Source organism: Pan paniscus, chromosome 8 (assembly GCF_029289425.2).
Source record: "Pan paniscus chromosome 8, NHGRI_mPanPan1-v2.0_pri, whole genome shotgun sequence".
Classification (NCBI taxonomy): Eukaryota; Metazoa; Chordata; class Mammalia; order Primates; family Hominidae; genus Pan; species Pan paniscus.
In genome coordinates, this window is record NC_073257.2 from 27,680,726 (window position 1) to 27,700,899 (window position 20,174).

At 45.0% G+C, this 20,174-nt stretch overlaps 1 protein-coding gene and 1 long non-coding RNA gene across 2 annotated transcripts in view; both read right to left on the reverse strand.

Moving 5' to 3' along the window:
* Window positions 1-20,174, reverse strand: part of LOC117979556 (RNA-binding motif protein, X-linked-like-2) — a 157,856-nt gene that overhangs the window by 60,953 nt on the left and 76,729 nt on the right. The window lies entirely within an intron of this gene.
* The window catches only part of LOC117977896 (uncharacterized), a 76,393-nt gene that overhangs the window by 19,318 nt on the left and 36,901 nt on the right, over window positions 1-20,174 (reverse strand). The window contains exon 2 of the long non-coding RNA XR_010113159.1: window positions 1-13,053. This exon is cut by the window's left edge and continues 15,299 nt beyond it. This is a non-coding gene — a long non-coding RNA (uncharacterized LOC117977896). The remainder of the gene's footprint in view (window positions 13,054-20,174) is intronic.

A 20,174-nucleotide genomic window follows, 5' to 3' on the forward strand; every position in this document is an offset into this window, starting at 1 on the left:
TTTATAGAGGATTTTTGCACCGATGTTCATCAGGGATATTGGTCTAAAATTTTCTTTTTTGGTTGTGTCTCTGCCAGGCTTTGGTATCAAGATGATGCTGGCCTCATAAAATGAGTTAAGTAGGATTCCCTCTTTTTCTATTGTTTGGAATAGTTTCAGAAGGAATGGTACCAGCTCCTCCTTGTACCTCTGGTGGCATTCGGCTGTGAATTCGTCTGGTCCTGGACTTTTTTTGGTTGGTAAGCTATTAATTATTGCCTCAATTTCAGAGCCTGTTATTGGTCTATTCAGAGATTCAACTTCTTCCTTGTTTAGCCTTGGGAGGGTGTACGTGTCAGGGAATTTATCCATTTCTTCTAGATTTTCTAGTTTATTTGCATAGAGGTGTTTATACTATTCTTTGATGGTAGTTTGTATTTTTCTGGGATTGGTGGTGATATCCCCTTTATCAATTTTTATTGTGTCTATTTGATCCTTCTCTCTTTTCTTCTTTATTAGTCTTGCTAGTGGTCTATCAATTTTGTTGATCTTTTCAAAAAACCAGCTTCTGGATTCATGGATCTTTTGAAGGGTTTTTTGTGTCTCTATTTCCTACAGTTCTGCTCTGATCTTAGTTATTTCTTGCCTTCTGCTAGCTTTTGAATGTGTTTGCTCTTTGCTTCTCTAGTTCTTTTAATTGTGATGTTAGGGTGTCAATTTTAGATCTTTCCTGTTTTCTCTTGTGGGCATTTAGTGCTATAAATTTCCCTCTACACACTGCTTTGAATGTGTCCGAGAGATTCTGGTACGTTGTGTCTTTGTTCTCATTGGTTTCAAAGAACACCTTCCTTTCTGCCTTCATTTCATTATGTATCCAGTAGTCATTCAGGAGCAGGTTGTTCAGTTTTCATGTAGTTGAGTAGTTTTGAGTGAGTTTCTTAATCCCGAGTTCTAGTTTGATTGCACTGTGGTCTGAGACAGTTTGTTATAGTTTCTGTTCTTTCACATTTGCTGAAGAGTGCTTCACTTCCAAACATGTGGTCAACTTTGGAATAAGTGTGGTGTGGTGCTGAGAAGAATGTATATTCTGTTGATTTGGGGTGGAGAGTTCTGTAGATGTCTATTAGGTCCGCTTGGTGCAGAGCTGAGTTCAATTCCTGAATATACTTGTTAACTTTCTGTCTTGTTGATCTGTCTAATGTTGATAGTGGGGTGTTAAAGTCTCCCATTATTATTGTGTGGGAGTCTAAGTCTCTTTGTAGGTCTCTAAGGACTTGCTTTTTACATCTGGGTGCTCCTGTATTGGATGCATATATATTTAGGATAGTTAGCTCTTCTTGTTGAATTGATCCCTTTACCATTATGTAATGGCCTTCTTTGTCTCTTTTGATCTTTGTTGGTTTAAAGTCTGTTTTACCAGAGACTAGGATTGCAACTCCTGCCTTTTTTTGGTTTTCCATTTGCTTGGTAGATCTTCCTCCATCCCTTTATTTTGAGCTTATGTGTGTCTCTGCACGTGAGATGGGTTTCCTGAATACAGCACACTGATGGGTCTTGACTCTTTATCCAATTTGCCAGTCTGTGTTTTAATCAGAGAATTTAGCCCATTGACATTTAAGGTTCATATAGTTATATGTGAATTTGATCCTGTCATTATGATGTTAGCTGGTTATTTTGCTCATTGGTTGATGCAGTTTCTTCCTAGCCTTGACGGTCTTTACAATTTGGCATGTTTTTGCAGTGGCTGGTACTGATTGTTCCTTTCCCTGTTTAGTGCTTCCTTCAGGAGCTCTTGTAAGGCAGGCCTGGTGGTGACAAAATCTCTCAGCATTTGCTTGTCTGTAAAGGATTTTATTTCTCCTTCACTTATGAAGCTTAGTTTGGCTGGATTTGAAATTCTGAGTTGAAAATTTTATTCTTTAAAAATGTTGAATATTGGCCCCCACTCTCTTCTGGCTTGTAGAGTTTCTGCTGAGAGATCAGCTGTTATTCTGATGGGCTTCCCTTTGTGGGTAACCTGACCTTTCTCTCTGGCTGCCCTTAACATTTTTTCCTTCATTTTAACTTTGGTGAATCTGACAATTATGTGTTTTGGAGTTGCTCTTCTTGAGGAGTATCTTTGTGGTGTTCTCTGTATTTCCTGAATTTGAATGTTGGCCTGCCTTGCTAGATTGGGGAAGTTCTCCTGTATAATATCCTGCAGAGTGTTTTCCAACTTGGTTCCATTCTCCCTGTCACTTTCAGGTACACCAATCAGACGTAGATTTGCTCTTTTCACATAGTCCCATATTTCTTGGAGGCTTTGTTCGTTTCTTTTTATTCTTTTTTCTCTAAACTTCTCTTCTTGCTTCATTTCATTCATTTCATCTTCCATCACCGATACCCTTTCTTCCAGTTGATTGAATCGGCTACTGAGGCTTGTGCATTTGTCACGTAGTTCTCATGCCTTGGTTTTCAGCTCCATCAGGTCCTTTAAGGACTTCTCTGCATTGGTTATTCTAGTTAGCCATTCATCTAATTTTTTTTCAAGGTTTTTAACTTCTTGCCATGGGTTCAAACTTCCTCCTTTAGCTCAGAGTAATTTAATCGTCTGAAGCCTTCTTCTCTCAACTCGTCAAAGTCATTCTCTGTCCAGCTTTGTTCCATTGCTGGTGAGGAGCTGCATTCCTTTGGAGGAGGACAGGCACTCTGATTTTTAGAGTTTCCAGTTTTTCTGCTCTGTTTTTTCCCCATCTTTGTGGTTTTATCTACCTTTGGTCTTTGATGATGGTGACGTACAGATGGGGTTTTAGTGTGGATGCCTTTTCTGTTTGTTAGTTTTCCTTCTAAGACTCAGGACCCTCAGCTGCAGGTCTGTTGGAGTTTGCCTGGGTGTCTGCAGTGGAAGCTGCAGAACAGCAGATATTGGTGAGCAGCAAATGTTTCTTCCTGATTGTTCCTCTGGAAGTTTTGTCTCAGAGGAGTACCCGGCCATGTGAGGTGGCACTCTGCCCCTAAGGGGGGTGCCTCCAGCTAGGCAACTCAGCGGTCAGGGACCCACTTGAGGAGGCAGTCTGTCCATTCTCAGATCTCCAGCTGCATGCTGGGAGAAACACTGTTCTCTTCAAAGCTGTCAGACAGGGATATTTAAGTCTGCAGAGGATTCTGCTGCCTTTTGTTTGCCAATGCCCTGTCCCCAGAGGTGGAGCCTACAGAGGCAGGCAGGCTTCCTTGAGCTGTGGTGGGCTCCACCCAGTTGGAGCTTCCCAGCTGCTTTGTTTACCTACTGAAGCCTAGGCAATGGCGGGCGCCCCTCTCCCAGTCTTGCTGCCAACTTGCAGTTTGATCTCAGAGTGCTGTGCTAGCAATGAGTGAGGCTCCATGGGTTTAGGACCCTCAGAGCCATGCACAGGATATAATCTCCTGGTGTGCCGTTTGCTAAGACCATAGGAAAAGTGCAGTATTAGGGTGGGAGTGACCCGATTTTCCAGGTGCCATCTGTCACCCATTTCTTTGACTAGGGAAGGGAATTCTCTGACCCCTTGCACTTCCCGGGTGAGGCAATGACTCTCCCTGCTTGGGCTCATGCTCGGTGTGCTGCACCAAGTGTCCTGCACCCACTTTCTGACACTCCCCAGTGAGATGAACCCAGTACCTCAGTTGGAAATGCAGAAATCACCTGTCTTCTGCGTGACTCACGCCAGGAGTTGTAGACTGGAGCTGTTCCTATTTGGCCATCTTGGCTCCACCCCTGCTGTTATGATTCTTACACAGAGTCCTTTGCTTTCCAGCAGCCTCCCCTTCCTCCTTTTTAGGTTGGAATCCCTCTATTTTAGTGGCCACTGGGACTCTGAAATGACCAGGTCTTTGTCTCAGAGACCTCACACATGCTCCTCCCTCTGCCTGGAACACTTTTCCTTGCTGTGGTCCCCTGAGATCTCTTTCAGCTCAACTGCCCCATGCTCAGAGACCCCCTTTCTCCCTCTCTAGTTTGAAGCCAGTTTAGCCCTGTAGTCTGTGCCTGGAAAACTCGTTTTCCTCCTTGATGCCTCCTGAGTTGTCACGGGATGTATGTGCCTGTTTGGGTGTCTGGTGTCTGTCTCCCCAACTGGACTGCATGCTCCTGGTGAGCTGGAGGGACTGGACTAGCACAGGCCAAGGCCCTGGAGCTGGAAGGAGCAGGGCAGAAGGCACAGGCAAAAGGTCTTTGTGATCCGGAAGGAAGTGAAGGAGAGGGAGAGAGATGAGAGAGACTGGCAGAAGATGGGCCAGGGGCCAGGCTGTGTGGAATCTTTTGGGCCAAAGAAAGACATTTCAATTCTTATGTAAGAGAACCAGGACACCATTGGAGGGTATGAGTCACCTCATCTAACTGAGCTCTGTAAATGTCAATGTTTTATTATTTTTATACAGTTATTTAAAAGTGATTTTAGTTATTTACCTTTTTATTTTTATTACTTTTTTTTTTTTTTGAGACAAAATCTTGCTCTGTTGCCCAAACTGGAGTGCAATGGCATGATCTTGGCTCACTTCAACTTCCACCTCCTGGGTTCAAGTGATTCTCCTGTATCAGACTCCCGAGTAGCTGTTGTTATAGGCATCTGCCACCACGCCCAGCTTATTTTTGTATTTTTAGGATAGGCGACGTTTCACCATGTTGGCCAAGCTGGTCTTGAACTCCTGACCTCAGGTGATCCACCTGCCTCAGCCACCCAAACTGCTGGGATTACAGGGGTGAGTCACCATGCTCGGCCTTATTTACTTTTTTAAAAAAGAACAGGCCAGTCACAGTAGCTCATGTCTCCAATCTCAGCACTTTGGGAGGCTGAGGTGGGATGATCACTTGAGGCCAGGAGTTCAAAACCAGCCCAGGCAACATAGTGAGACACCCCCTGCCCCAATTTCTAAGAAAATGAGAAAATTAGGCATGGTAGCTTGTCTGTATCCCCAGCTACTGGGGATGCTGAGCTAGGGAGGACTGCTTGAGACCAGGAGTTTGAGGCTCCACTGAGCTGTGATTATGCCACTGATCCACAGCCTGGGCAACAGAGTGAGACCCCGGAGCCGCCTCAGCCTCCCTAGAGCTGACCGAGCTTTTGCTTCTTATCACAGGGAATGACGGACACTGGGGCTTTGATGGGCATCAGGTGAAATGGGCAGAGTGACGCTTACCAGGGATGGCAGTGAAGTGGGACAGGGAGGTCATTGTGACAAGGGGCGGCATGAGGTACTTGGCCTTGACGCCCTCCCCGGCCAGACGGTCCAGGTTGGGGGTGTCCACATTCCTGATCCTAGTCCCAGCAGAAGCCCTGGAAGGAGATCAGCAGCAGTTGTGAGTGCTCTTCTTCCCTGGGAGGGGGTGGCCGTCCAGCAGGACAGGCAGCGGCAGCAGCAGCTGGAGGGCTTTGAGCCATGTCATCCCACGAGCACCTGTCACGCACTCCTCACAGAGTTCATGGGCTTCTCCCTCTTTAGTCCGTTGTTGAACAAAGTCCACATTAATAATTCAGCCCAGCTTTGCTGTGGGACAAACAAACTGGAGTGTAGCAAGGAGCTGCATATTTGCAGGACAGTATGAAAGCGTTCTGGAGATGGATGGGGGACATGGCTGTACAATGTGGTGGATGTACTTAACACCACTGAAGTTTTCCTTTGAAAATGGCTAAAATAATAGATTTTGTATGTATTTTACCACAATAAAAAATCAAACTGGCCGGGCATGGTGGCTTACACCTGTAATCCCAGCAGTTTGGGAGGCCAAGGCGGGTAGATCATTTGAGATCAGGATTTCAAGACCAGCCTGGCTAACATGGAGAAACCACATCTGTACTAAAAATGCAAAAATTAGCCAGGCGTGGCGGTACATGTCTGTAATCCCAGCTACTAGGGAGGCTGAGGCAGGAGAATTGCTTGAACCCGGGAGGCGGAAGTTGCCGTGAGCCGAGATTGCGCCACTGCATTCCAACCTGGACGATGGAATGAGACTGCATCTCCAAAAAAAAAAAAAATCAAACCACATGAAATATTTTGGACTCTTATACTAATTCCAACATTTTGAAGATCTGGGGAGAACAAACTAGATTGGTGTTTTCCTTGGCTTAGTATGTTCTGCTTTTATAGGGAGAGCAAATTATTGTTCACCAGCACTATTAAAATAGCTGCAACAGGATGGGCATGGTGGCTCACACCTGTAATCCCAGCACTTTGGGAAGCTGAGGTGGGAGGATCGCTTGAGCCCAGGAGTTCAAGATGCCAGCCTGGGCAACATGGTGAGACCCTGCCACTACCAAAAAATACAACAACAACAACAAAAATAGCTAGGTGTGGTTGTGTGCATCTGTAGTCCCAGCTACTTGAGAGGCTGAGGTGGGAGGATCACTTGTGCCCAGGAGGTTGAGGCTGCAGTAAGCCACGATTATGCCACTGTACTCAGCCTGGGTGACAGAGTGAGACCCTGTGTGGAAAAAATATAAAAAGTTGCAGTGGACTCAGTGATCATGAGGCCAGGCACTGTATACATGTACATCATCTCATTTAATTTTTCTCTTGTTTAAAATAATTTTTTCCTCTAATCCCCATGTTGATCGACATTTTTTTAATCCTAGGAATTAGTTGAAAATTTCACATAAGAATTAAAAATTGCCTGGCCTGATGGCTTACACCTGTTATCCCAGCACTTTGGGAGGCTGAGATGAGAGAATCACTTGAAGCCAGGAGTTTGGGCCAGTCTGGGCAATATTGCGAGAATGCAACTATAAAAAAATTTAAAAAGCTGGGCGTGGTAGGGTTCACATGTAGTCCCAGCAACTTGGAAGACTAGGTGTGAGGATTGCTTGAGCCCAGGCGGTAAAGGCAGCAGTGAGCTATGATTGTGCCATTGTACTGCAGCCTGGGTGACGGAGTGAGACTCTATCTCTAAAATAAATGAATAAAATTGTGGTATAATATATGCAACATTTACCATTTTGTGTATCTGAAAGTGTACAATTCAGTGACATTTTGTACATTTATCATGTGCAATTATCACCACCACCTAGTTTCAGGGCTTCTTCAACACCTCAATTGGAAGCCTCATATCCATTCAGCAGTCACTCTGCACTCCCCCTCCTGCAGCCCCTGGAAACCTCTCATCTACTTTCTATCTCTGTCGATTGGCTTAGTCTGAACATTGCATATAAATGGAATTGTACAATATATGACCTTTCATGTCTGCTTCTTTCACTGAGCATGTTTTTAACGTTCATCCGTATCACAACATGGATACGTTTTATTTTCTTTTTAGACGCTATCTAAAAAGAAAAAAAAATTGTAAAACAAAAAAAAATATATAGGATGGAGATCAGATGAGTCCTGCAAATTTTATAATATTTACTATCTAGCACTTTACATAGAAGCTTGCCTACCTCTGAATGATATGCAGGTACAGAGATGACATTTATCTTGGCACTTATAGAACGACCTATAAATTGTATAAAGACATCATCATTGGATTTCCAGTAACAAGAAGCGGCAAGACATGATGGTGTGTCCAGGTGTTCACGTGAAGTTTAGGGAAGGTCTTGTCTTGACGAGGTCGGATGTGAGACCCAGATGAGATAACCCCATTTCCCCTGCTGAAATTGCCTGGGAATTTCATTCCAGTTATTTGCGTAGGTTGATTCTTTCGGTGGGGGTGGGGTGGGTGAGGAGGTGAAGTGTCAGGGGAATTCTATTTTGTATTTGCACAACTTGGCTTTCTTTTTACTTGGTGTGGTGTTTTGCTGTATGAGGAATTTCATAGAATTTTGTGATGAGTATGCAGCATAGTGGTTTGAATCCTGCCAGGCCGAGGGTCATATCTCAGCTCTGAAATTCATTATCTATGATGCCTTGGGGCAGGTCCCATAACTCTCCAAGCCTCTGTTCTATATTCCATGGGGTTGTGAGGTTCAGATGAAATAATGCATGCTGGCAGGAATGGTTACTGCTCATGGGATTTCCAGTGCTCCCCGTATTCCCCAGACCCCCTGTAGTTAGATGGATCCATGCCAGGGTCCAATGCTCTACAACTGGAAGTCACTGACATCACCTCTAGTCTACAGCTTTTGAGGGCTTGGGAATAACTATCTCATTCTCTCATCTCCTAGTGCAGTAACTATGGGAGAATCCTTGCATTAAGATGGTAGAATTTCCATCATTCTAGGACTTTGAGTGGCCATATGGAGCACATCATACCCAGCCAATCCATTGTGGACATGGAATGTAAGAAATCAAACTTGGTTGCTAAGCTGCTGAGACTCTGGCGTTAATTTGTTACTGCAGCATAACCTAGTCCATCCTGATGCATGCAGCATGCAAACCACTTATGTTGACCCTTAGTCATGGTAAGTGCTCCACAGATGTTGGTTACTTTTGGTAGGAAGATAGATTGCCTCTGAAAGTTTTGTTAGCTGATCTCATGATGCCAATGTTGCTATTTTGTAATTGGATAAATTGGACTTGGCTCTCTTTCCAGCACGTGGGAGAGAAAGATGACTGAGAGACAATAAGGCACTATTATCTTCAGTTTGTGTCCTTGGATACCCTTGGTGGCAATGAACAATGCATGCCCCTCTGAGAAAACTGGACCTAAAGGAGAATGGGAGATGATACCAGAATTGGGAACCTCCAAGGCCCCAGGCATTCCGTGGTCTGGAGACAACTTTGAGTCCTTGGTGGGAAGATTCTCCAAGGGAACATAAATGCTTCTACTATCTAGTTTGTCTCTTTGAGAAGTAAAACTTTTTTTTCATTCCAGTAGCTTTTGGGGTACAGTTTGGCTCTTTGAGAATTGCATACTAATTAATTTTAGGGGTCATCTGTACACATCTCTATATTCCTGAAACATGGTAGAAACAGCCAGCAGTCAGGGGACAATCTATCATGACCACTAAAATATCCCCAAAGTGAAACACCAGATGTGAACCACTAGGTTTAGTGGAGGTGGCCGGCTTGACAGTTGATTATATTTATTATTGTCACTGTGGTGATTATGGCCACAACATTGTGATGCGTGTTGGTCTTCTTTTGGTGAGTTGCAGTTTGGAAGGAATAAATCCTTTTTTTTTTTTTTTTTTTTTTGAGTCTTGCTCTGTCACCCAGGCTGGAGTGCAATGGTGCCATCTCAGCGTGCTGTAAACTCTGCCTCCCAGGTTCCAGTGCTTCTTCTGCCTCTATGGCCAAGATGGTCTTGAACTGACCTCAGGTGATCCACCTGCCTCAGCCTCCCAAAGTGCTGGGATTACAGGCGTGAGCCTCCATGCCCGGCCCCATTATTCATTTAACCAATATCTATTGAGCGCATTGGGTGTGGTGGAGGATGAACTGCAGGGGAGAGAGGAAGCCTCCTCCTTCCATTATGTTTTCAAGTTGTCCTAATACTCCACCATGACACGCAGGCTTTTGGGTCCCAGAGCTCCAGAAGCATCTCCCGATCACAACATCCTGACCCAGATTCTACTGAAAAATACGTGAGTCTAGCAGAGCCATCTCTGACACTTCCCTTCTTTTGCACGGCTGATCTGCCAGCCATGGGGAGCCCTTATGAAAGGGCAGTGTGTTTTGTGAAACTTGAGGTTGATCAAAGAATACCATTAAACTTTGTTAAGAAATCTACATATTGATGACATAGGCAGTGGGGTGGAGGTGGGGAAATTCCCAAATACATTTGAGGAATTATCTCAGGAGGTAATAGTCAGAACTCTTGGTTGCCAGTTACAGAAACTCATCTTACTAGTGTGGAGTGGAAAAGGGATCATGATTTCTCTGCACTCCCCAACCCCAACCCCAAGCAGATCCTGAAAGAGGGACAGGATTGCAATTGGATTATTTAGGAGATGATTCCAGGGAACACCAATAGGGGAGTTAGGAATTGATTCATAGAAAGGAAGGAGGGCACACAAGGGGCTTCAATGAGCAGCTTTCCACTCCAGACAACTAGGATTTGACCCCACTGGGGACCTCTGGGAGGTGATGTGGAATGCACTTCAAAGTTGTTCCATCCAGGGGGCAAAGATATTGAAGCATTTATAGCCTGGCTCCCATCCATCACTTGCTGAGGACTGGTCCCATGGCATCAACTCTCTGGCTTTGCTTTTTTCTTTTCTTTTTTTTTCTTTTTCTTTTTCTTTTTTTTTTTTGAGAAATAGTCTTGCTCTGTCACCCAGGCTGGACTGCAATGGCATGATCTCGGCTCACTGCAACATCTGCCTCCCAGGTTCAAATGATTCTCTTGCCTCGGATTCCTGAGTAGCTGGGATTACAGGTGCCTGTCACCATGCCCCGCTAATTTTTTTATTTTTTGTAGAGACAGGGTTTTGCCATGTTGGTCAGGTTGGTCTCGAACTCCTGACCTCGTAATCCACCTGCCTTGGCCTCCCAGTGTTGGGATTACAGGAGTGAGCCACTACGCCTGGCTTCTGTGGCTTTTCTGACATACTCAATGCCTGACTTTGAGAAAGCCCTCAGGTGAAAGTCTTGGTTGTATGCAGTAGCAAGCATGTACTAGAATGATAAGAACCAAGGGGTTTACCACAAGATCTCTCTCTCTCTATCTCTGTTTCTAGCTTTCTCTGCATACTGGCTTAGTTTCTTCTTATTCAAGCCTTTTCTCCTAAGGTGAGAAATGTGGCCACAAAAGCTCCTGTATTTCTCACTACACACAATTCCTGTCATCACAGAGAATGATTAACTTGGTCTAGTTCCAGTTTGGAAAAATATTCAAGGGAAGAATTCTGATTGGCCGATTTAGGCCAGATGCTCATCCCTGGACCAATCAACTGAGGCCAGAAGGGTGGAGTCATTTGAGAACATGGCAGCCCCCATGAGAGCCACATGAGTGGAGTAGGAAGTGTGAGTCTCTATAGAGGGGGAGGGCTGCTAGGCTGAAAAGGCAATAGATGTCTGCAGTGAAAAGAATAGATCAGGAGATACATTCTGTTAAACCTGTTAATTATTTGAAAAAAAGAGAAACTTTCAATATACAGTCACACTATACGTGAGCCGGTGGCTCAAGCCTATAATCCCAGCACTTTGGGAGGCTGAGGTGGGCAGATCAGAGGTCAGGAGTTCGAGACCAACCTGACCAACATGGTGAAACCCCGTCTCGTGCGCCTGTAATCCCAGCTACTCAGGAGGCTGAGTCAGGAGAATCGCTTGAACCAGGCAGGCGGAGGTTGCAGTGAGCTGAGATCATGCCACTGCCCTCCAGCCTGGGCAACAGAGTGAGACTCCCTCTCAAAAAAAAAAAAAAAAAAGTTACATTGTGGTTCCCCCAGAATGATTTATCAGAAAGGAAAAACTTACAATATGCGTATTTCCTATGCACAGGCTACTGCTATGAATTGAAATTCTTAAATTCCAAAGATTAATTAAAATGTTTCTTAAGACACATAAACCGTTAGAATCTGCTTATAATGAGGCTGAAGTTGAGTAAGAAGAGAACTGGCATTTAGACATTACTTTTCTTCTGTCGAGTACTGTCAAGTTTTGGTTCTGCCTGGAAGTAGATGCACCTCAAGGGAGGGTTGCATGTAAAGGTGTGTGTGTGTGTGGTAGTTTCCAAAGACGGGTACAACTTTCTGCAAATGCTCGTGCAGTGTAATTGAACCAATCTTTCCTTTAAGAGGAAGAGCTTATACTCCTCTACATGAATCTGGGCTGCCTATGACTTGCTTTGGCCAGTGGAATGCTGCCAAAGTGATGGTGACCAACTTCTAGCCGTGAAAGGAAAATAAACCTTGGGGCCCCAAGATCACTAAGCTAGGCTGGGCTCGGTGGCTCACGCCTATAATCCCAGCACTTTGGGAAGCTGAGGCGGGCAGATCACCTGAGGTTAGGAGTTCAAGACCAGCCTGGCCAACATGACAAAACCCCGTCTCTACTAAAAAATATGAAAATTAGCCAGGCGTGGTGGCAGGCGCCTGTAATCCCAGCTACTTGGGAAGCTGAGGCAGGGAAATTGCTTGAACCCTGGAGTTGGAGGTTGCAGTGAGCCGAGATCGTACCACTGCACTCCAACCTGGGCAACAGAGCGAGACTCTGTCCCCCCACCCCAAAAAAAAGTTACTAAGCTAAAGAGAAAAGTCAAGCTGGGAACTGCTTAGGGGAAACCTGCCTCCCATTCTATTCAGTCACCCCTTTGCTCACTGAGATAAATGTATATCTGATTGCTTCATTTGGAGAGGCTAATCAGGAACTCAAAAGAATGCAACCATTTGTCTCTTAACTACCTATGACCAGGAAGTCCCTTCCCCTTGTCTCACCTTCACCTTCACCTGGAGTTGTCCCGCCTTTCCAGACTGAACCAATGTACATCTTACAAATATTGATTGATGTCTCATGTCTGTCTAAAATGTATCAAACCAAGCTGTGTCCCTCCCATCTTAAGCACATATTGTCAGGACCTCCTGAGGCTGTGTCACAGGCATGCGTCCTCAACCTTGGCAAAACAAACTTTCTGAATTAACTGAGACCTCAGATTTTTGGGGTGCAAATAGTCTTAGGCCTTGAGAGCCCTCTCGTAGTTTCCATATTTTTGCCCTCTTGGATGCCGGCACCAAGCAAACCTTGGCTATCCTGCTTAAAGGGACATTTGGAGAGGGGCTCTGGAGGGCGAGGGGCCACATGGAGGAAAACAAAGTTCCCCGGCTGACAACCAGCACCAACTACCAGGCACATGCATGAGGCCGTCCTGGATGTTCCGCCCAGCTGGCCCTCCAGCTGCAGGTAGCCACACAAATGAGCCCAGGTTAAACCAGCCAGGAAGTCCCCATGCAACTCACAGGGTCATGAGCAATAATGGCTTGTGGTGGTTTGAAGTTTCTAATTTTAGGTGCAATAGGTAACTGAAACAGCCCACAAGGGTGTGAGCCTGTGGAGGGTGCATTTCCCACCTGCTGAAGCTTCTCAATTCCCAGGATCCAATCCAGATAAGACTCTTGTTCTCAGTGTCCTTGATGGAAATGGCAATGAACTTTTTGCAGATTGGACCTTCTCGGGAATCCCAAAGATCGGAAACTATTTTCTTTCTCAGAATCTTCCACACAGCATTGAGCCTTAGGAATTTCTAAGAAGGATCTGGAATGAAAAAAAATCTTTGGAAAAGGTATTTGTATAGCTTCACTTCAGCAAGATTCATGGTGGGTATTAGACTAAGTGCTGGTGTTAAGCCAAACCATGTTTTTCAAAGACTCATCTGGCCTCAAGGTTGGCAGGATCAGAGTGGCCTCCCAGGATCTATCACATCCTCAGAAGAGTTGGTTCAACTGGCATGTACCCAGATCTCTTTGAGCTACTATGATACTCCCTTGAGTCAAAGGCTGCCACATCACATCTCCTTTAAGTCCCCCTAAGTACGACCCCAGAAGTATTGACAAAATAGTGCTATTCCTGAAGATTTCAGGAGGACATAAATGAAGAGACTATAAACTGCAAGGTACCAAAACTTCCATCTTTGCTAAAGACCCTCATCCAGGCTGGGCACGGTGACTCACGCCTGTCATCCCAACAATGTGGGAGGCCAAGGCGGGCGGATCACCTAAGGTCAGGAGTTCAAGACCAGCCTGACCACCATGGAGAAACCCCATCTCTACAAAAATTACACAATTAGCCGGGCGTGGTGGCACATGCCTGTAATCCCAGCTACTAGGGAGGCTGAAGCAGGAGAATCACTTGAACCTGGGAGGCGTAGGTTGCGGTGAGCTGAGATCGTGCTATTGCACTCCAGCCTGGGCAACAAGAATAAAACTCCATCTGAAAAACAAACAAAAAGTCCTTATCCAATGGTCATGCCACTCTATCTGGCCATGAAATTTCTCCTCCTGGCTTTCTGTAGCAACAGCCTTCTGAGGAACCTCACTCTGCCTTTCAAAACCCCTTCAACTTGTACCCTTCATCAGCAAAGTATTTAGCTCAACATGTATGCCTCTGGGGGAACTCATCCACATGCCATTTAAGGATATTTCCAGCAACATCATCTTCACTACCCCAGGAAAGCATTTTAGAGTGGATTACGTGCCTGCTGGAGGTGTTGTACTTGAGCGAGTTAGAGAAAATGTCACACTTTGAGAGGAATTAAGAGTCTGTTTATTTAGCCGGCGGCTAAGAAATGGCTAACGTTTAAAGATCTCTCGGCCTCGAAGAAGGGGCTAGATTCTCTTTTATACTTTGGTTTAGAAAGGGGAGGGGGGGAAATAGTTAAAACAATTTTACAGAAGTAGGCAAAAAAGTTAAAAGGATAAATTGTTACAGGAAAGTAAACAGTTCTAGGTCTAGGGCTTTAAGACTATTACAAGGTGATAGATGCGGGACTTTGGGCGTTATCAATTGGAGGAATTCCTGGGAACTGCGGATACTGCTCGCCACAGTATCTTATCAGTTAATTGCATTCTTCGATGTGCTGGGAGTCAGCTTGCACAAGTTAAGTCCTTGAGGAAGGGGCTGCCAGTGAAAGAGCCAAGATGGAGTCTGTCTGGCTCTCTTAGCTAAGGGAGAGTCAATTCAGGTGGAAATAAGGCTAGGTGATTAAAAGAAAGGGAGAGTCTAAGAACAGGGTTAGTAAAAACAAGGTTGGGCATTACATTCCTCACTTGTGTTTTTGGGGAATCAAATCGTTGATTATTCAGTTATAACAAGGGGGTTATATTGAGTCTTAAGATACATAAGTTTGACAGAAGCTATGTGTTGTTTTCCAAAATTAATAAACAAATTTAATATACAAGGTCCAAAAATTAGACTTAATAGTAGGATGGGGAGGGGTGTCTGGCTAACTTAGTAATTAGAATAGTTAGCTCTGGGTTCTCGTTGAACATGCTTTGATACTAGGGGATGTTATTTTCTTGTTCTTGTTGGCGCTTATCTAGATTTTCTTGCCCTTTCTGGAGCGTATCTTTTATGACTAAGAATGGTGGAGGAACAGTTAAATCAACTTTGTCAGGGTGTTTCTGGAACATAGGCTTACTGAGATCAGTTAAAGGCCTGATTGGCTTGGGTGGGCTTTATGAGACTAGGTTTTTTTGGATGGTGAACATAGTCCTAACATTAAATCCTGGGATATAAAATCTTAATCTTCATGACATGCCATGATACTATTGAGTTGAATTAAGGTCATGGACAGCTATAGTAAAAGGATTACAATTTTTCTAGTACATAATTTAGGATGAGAAGCACGACTTGTGGAAAGAGTTGAAGATCTGGTTGATCTTTTAGAGTAGGTGGCTAAAGTTACACATGTCTAATCAGGGCAGAAAAACTGATAAGTATCTTGACAGCTAACATCAGGGTGATTTCTAGGACAGAGGTAAAAGCCAATATTTTGGAGTCTTTTTTCTGCACTTTTGGAGCTTCTACACTTAGTTTGGCTCTTGGAGTGTCTGAATCTTGCTGCAAGGTAGACGCTTCCTGCTCCTGGGACTGACAGATTGTGTTGCTTTTCGTGGGTATGGGCTGGCTTTGGGAATAGTACAAATAAATCAACTGCAAAGGAGACTTCCTTGGAGGTACTGGCCTTCTAAGTGTTGTTTGCAAATACACGTCCTGTTGTGAAAGAGGTGAGGAGAAAGGAGTAGGAAGGCACAGAGGATGTAACGGGCAAAAACGAATAAGTGAGGTAGTAAAAAGAATGAATCTAATGGCTTCACCTAACTTAGGTGCAGTTTTAAGGGGGCAGACTTAGGCCTGGGGACTTATGTTTTTAGCTGGGCTCTGTTGGCCTTTTTGATGCGGGAGTGATGAATCCAAGCAGGAATGCCATCTACTTTCAGAACCATTGGCGTCGTGAGGGTGACGGTGTGAGGTCTTTTCTAAGCAGGAGTGAGTCTTTCTTTTTGGAACTTTTTAACAAACACTAGGTCTCCTGGCTGGAACGAATGGCAGGACTTTGGTCAGGAATTGGATTGGGATGGGCTCCTCGAACAAGTGGCAGGATGATATCTTATACCTGTTGGAGAGACTATAGGTACTGTAACAAATTAGTTTGTGATATTTCTGCTAATTTGGCATCTCTTAGCTTAGGCAAGATAGGCGGCGCCTTCTTATACATGATTTCAAAAGGTGAGAAATTCACCAGGTAAGGGGTGCACCTTACTTTAAGTAGGGCTAAAGGAAGGAGACTTACTTAATTTACACTGTTTTTTTTAAGATTAATTTTGTAGGAGTGTTTTTTAGGGTGTGGTTCATGCTTTCTACTTGCCTGGAGCTCTGGGGTTGATAGGCACAATGGAGCTTCTGTTGAATGTTTAACACCTTACTGACTGACTGACTGAGCTATAGTCGAGGGGAAGGCTGGTCTATTATCAGACTTTATGGCAGCAGACAGCCTATATTGAGGGATGATTTCATTGAGTAAAAACTACTGTGTTGGTGGTTTCGTTATTGGTAGCAAATGCCTTAGTTTATCTGGAGAAGGTGTCTACTAGTACTAGAAGGTATTTGTACTTAGCCTGGTGTGGTTTTACTTCTGTAAAGTCAATTTCTTACTTTTTTCTTGGCGAGTTTTTTCAGAGACAGTGGCCTGGGCTGGGTTTAGGACTTTGTTTGGCATTTACTTGGGCGCAGGTTGTGCACTGGAGAGCTGCTTAATCTGTTAGGCTTTGAAGATGGGGGATCTTAAAATGGCTCCGGAGGAGCTGAGGTAGCTTTGCTCTTCTTAAATGGGTGGTAGACTGTAGGTAACTGATTAAAGTTTCTTTAAGAGTTCAGGGTATGAAGATTCCAGAGTCAGGAAGAATCTACTAACTTTCCTGATTTTTATTGGTTCTGAGATCTGAAGCCAGTTTTTTTGTTGTTGAGTGTACGGGATTGTCAGGCAGATCTGGCTGTGGAAAGGAGACTGTAGGCAGCAAGTTTAGAGGCGTGACTGAAAGTCTCGCTGCTACGTGAGCTGTTGAATCAGCTTTCAGGTTACTATGGGCAATGGCTGTGTTTTCTTTTTGATGTCCTTTGCAGTGGATCACAACTACCTGCTGAGGGGAGTAGCCTGCTTTCCTGGTAGATGGCTTTACGTACATGCACAGTAGCAAAGGCATACTTGCTGTCACTGTAAATGTTGATACTTTTATTCTACTTTATCGGAGAGCCTGAGTGAGGGAGATCAATTCAGCCCTTTGTGCTGAGGTGTTCGCTGGTAAAGCTTGAGCTTACAACACATCTGTCTCCGTGGTAACAGCTGCACTGGCTTTTCATACTTCCTGCTTGAGGAAGCTGCTACTGTCTGTGAACACGGCGGCATCTGCCTCTTCTAGGGGCACAGCTTGAAGATCAGATCGGCCAGTTTCGATAGTTTCTAACAGTTCTTGACAGTCATGAGCAGGAATAGTGCAGTCTGAGTCAGGAAGTAGTGTAGCTGGATTGAAACACTTTGTTGGAGAGAAAGTCAAAAGAGGCTGATCTAACAGTAAACTTTGATACTGCAAGATGCGAGCATTTGACTTCTATTTGCCAGAAGCATTTTGTAGTAAGGTCTTTATGGCATGAAGAGCTGTAAGGGCTAAATTTTGGCTTAGAGTTAACTTATCATCTTCTTGGGCCAGGCTTGCTGTAGCCGCTAAGGCTCGCAGACGGCCATCTACAGGCCACAGGATCTAGCCTATTAGATAAATAGGCCACTGGGCATCTTTAGGGTCTTAGAGTCTGAGTAAGCACGTCTTTAGCAACTCTTTGGCTTTTCTGGAGATATTAGGGAGGGCTAAAGCAGGGGCTTCAGTTAATGCTAAATTAACGGGCTATTTCATTCTGTACTTCTTGGATAGCTGCCACTAAGATTTTTGTTTGTCTTTCGAATGCTTTATCAGTGGCCTTTTCAGCTGCCTGTGTTGCTTGTTTTTGTTTTTTAAACTTATGATTGTCAAAAACTTTTTGTGCTATTTCTGAAAGCTGACTGATATTTATTCTAGCAAATCTTTCTAGTGTTTGGAGTTTCTTTTTAATATCGGGGGCTGCCTGAGCCACAAATGCTAAATTAAGAGCACGGCTATTTTCGGGAGCTGCCGGGTCAAAAGGGGTGTAAATCCGATAAGCCTCCTGGAGGCGCTCTAAAAACTTTCTTGGAGACTCATCGGGCCTTTGGACAACTTCGGTCGTCTTAGACAAGTTTATGGGTTTCTGAGCGGCTCTTTTAATACTTGCGAGGAGATACCGGTGAAAATCGTCTAAAGCTCCCTTTCTACTTGAGGAATGTGGGTCCCAGTTAGGCCGGGTAGAGGGAAAGACCTCCTCAAGGAGGTCTCTAGCTTCTGCTTCCGGTCCATTGGCTGATGTGAGGAAGTACTTTTTGGGTTCTTTTCGAATACGTTCTTTCTTTTCAGAGGTGAAAAGGGTTAAAAGGAGCTGTTGGCAATGATCTTAGCTGGGCGGGTGAGTCCGGAGTACAGACTCTGCCAGAGAGGTCAAAGCCTGGGGCTTTTCAGAGAAGGGAAGATTATAAGTTTTCTAATTATATAAGTCAGAAGTAGAAAAAGGGACACAAACTAAGAAGGGTGTTGAGCGCTCGTCACCTGGAGGGACCTGTGCCTCTCCCAGTGGTAGTAGAGGGGCTACTTCTTCCTGCCACGGTCATGACTGAGAGGCAATGGGTGGCGAGCCTACAGGGGACGTCGTCGAGGAGACATGGGATATATTTAAGGGAGAAGGTTGGTTGTAAGGCGGTGAGACTGGGTGAGGGAGACTCCCCTCTTCTTCAGAGGGAGGCAGTACAGGGGAAGCTGAACCGGCTGAGGGTCGAGGCGAAAACGCGGTCTGGCTTAGGAGGACCTTGGAGGTAGAATTATGAATGGCGCATGAACGGAGCCACGGAGGGGGGATCCTGACTAATCTTAGCTACTGATCAATGTAGGGAAACTGATCAGGGTGGCTAGGAGTTTCAGTAACAACCTGCCACACAGCTTGAACAATTGTGAGGTTCAATGACCCTTCAGGGGGCCACTTGACATTAAACTTTGGCCATTTTATTTTGCACAGTGTCTGGAGCTTGCCTTTTTTAAGGCGGACTTCATAATCCTCTGAGGAACTGAGAGGAAAATTCTGCAGCATACATTGGAGAGGGCTTTATCTTTTATAAGGCCGGGAGGAAGTGTTTCTTTTTTTTTGTTTGAAGGCAATTTAATAAGATTTGAGCATAGATATTAAACTTAGCGTGGACAGAGAAACTTATGTCTTGGGGGACTGGAGTAGTGAAAGAACAGAATCAACATGACTAGAAAGAGCAGAAAAACTGCAACAGCTAATACTGCTTGCTACATTACTGTAGCTTTAAGATTGAGGGAGGAGGACTAGAGCCAGCCTGAGATCTTCTGGGTCAGTTTGATGTAGGCGTTCTTCTTCTTCTTCTACATCTGCACTTTAAATAGTTTTTTTTTTTTTTTTTTTTAGACAGACAAGGGGAGTGGTTCCTGTGATGGGATCAGTCAGATGCCTGCCTGGCCGCTCCCCGTGAGGGGACTTGGGCTCCTCTTAGCATTGGCAGGCCGCTATAAACTTCCGGCTCAGATCGAGCTATGCCTGATGCTGCCTTAAGCCTTATGAGGTCGCCACGGAACCGCAGGGAGGGTCTACTTGAACTCCGTAGCTTTCGCCGTGGAGCCACAAACTGGAGGACAAGTGCAAGCCCTTGTCCTCCCTCATTCATTCATTATTCACAAAGAGTTTATAACAGTTTTTTTTTTCTTTCTTGGAGATTCTTCAAGAAGCTTGAACAAGAGAAAGATGAGAGATAGAAAGAGAGAGAGAGAGAGAGTGACTGGTCTGCCAGAAACCAGGACTCAGTCCTCCAGCATCCTGGGATGTGGACTGAGTCAAGGGAGGGCCCCTGTCAGGGCCACTTCCCTCCTAGAAAGAGACACAGAGGTGCCTAACAGAAAACCAGGGCTCTACCTTCTAGCGTCCTAGAGAAACGAGCAGAGTCAAAAGAGGGACACCCTCTTCAGGGCTGCTTCCCTCTTACTAGAACTGAAATCAAATCTGACCTACCTGACCTCGGGGTCAGAAGTTGAGGACTCAGAGGTGGAATTTTTATGGGCATCCACACGGTAGTCGATCCGCTCTCCTCTGGAAGACGGTCACCTTTTGGGGACCTGAAAATTATTTTTCAGGTGGCACCCCCCCTACAAGCCGGCCGTCCTTCTGGGGGAGCCCGGAGCGAGCCCGGCTCTTGCCTGGTGGCGTTTCTCGCTCGGGCCTCCAAATGTTGTACTTGAGCGAGTTAG